The 639-nt window shown below is 45.4% G+C and overlaps 1 protein-coding gene across 1 annotated transcript in view; it reads right to left on the bottom strand.

Annotated features, from left to right (window-relative positions):
* Positions 1-275: 275 nt before the first annotated feature.
* The window catches only part of KCNU1 (potassium calcium-activated channel subfamily U member 1), a 92,951-nt gene continuing 92,587 nt past the window's right edge, over positions 276-639 (bottom strand). The window contains exon 28 of the mRNA XM_019546150.1: positions 276-312. The gene's annotated coding sequence lies outside the window, so the exon portion shown is untranslated. The remainder of the gene's footprint in view (positions 313-639) is intronic.

Below are 639 nucleotides of genomic sequence, written 5' to 3'. Positions count from 1 at the left end.
TTGGTCTCAAAGGGGGTCACTTTACATTGCATCATACAGTAAACCAAAACCACCCAATGACATGGAGTGAAACCTGAGATTGTCATGACATTCTACTTTTCTAACTGCCACGGTGTAGACCTGGGTCGTGGACTAGGACTAGAAGCAAGCAGAAATTGCAGGGCTTGCTATAGCAGTTGTGTTTCTATTATGAAGCGGGAGGGTGTATGCGAAGCAAAGAGAAGGATTCTGAGCTGCATCTGGACCATGCTGTAACTTTGGCATCTTGGCAGCAACTCCTCACCACCTTGCACCCCCAAAGCTGTTTTCTGTCTGTAAAAAAAAAAAAAAAAAAAAAAAAAAAAAAATGCTGCAAACAGTCAGACTTGGCAAACTCCAACAAGGTAATTAGACCCAGAAGGTTTCTTGTAGGGCTTTGGGCCTCTCAGCATCCTTTACCCCTCTCCACTGAGCCTGGATTTATGTACCTTATCCCATTACCTTGATTTGTATTGCTACAGTGCATTTTACAAGAGCATATCCACGAGGGGCCAGTAGGGGAGATTATGCTTAGGGGCAACCAACACGGGTTCATTAGCAGCAGGTCCTGTCAGACCAACCTGGTGACCTTCCATGACCAGGTCACCAAATCCTTGGACA

The sequence above is a fragment of the Crocodylus porosus genome, unplaced genomic scaffold (genome assembly GCF_001723895.1).
Source record: "Crocodylus porosus isolate Cpor-Errol unplaced genomic scaffold, CroPor_comp1, whole genome shotgun sequence".
Lineage (NCBI taxonomy): Eukaryota > Metazoa > Chordata > Crocodylia > Crocodylidae > Crocodylus > Crocodylus porosus.
Note: the sequence above shows the minus strand (reverse complement) of the source record. Positions and strands in the feature narration are given on the sequence as shown.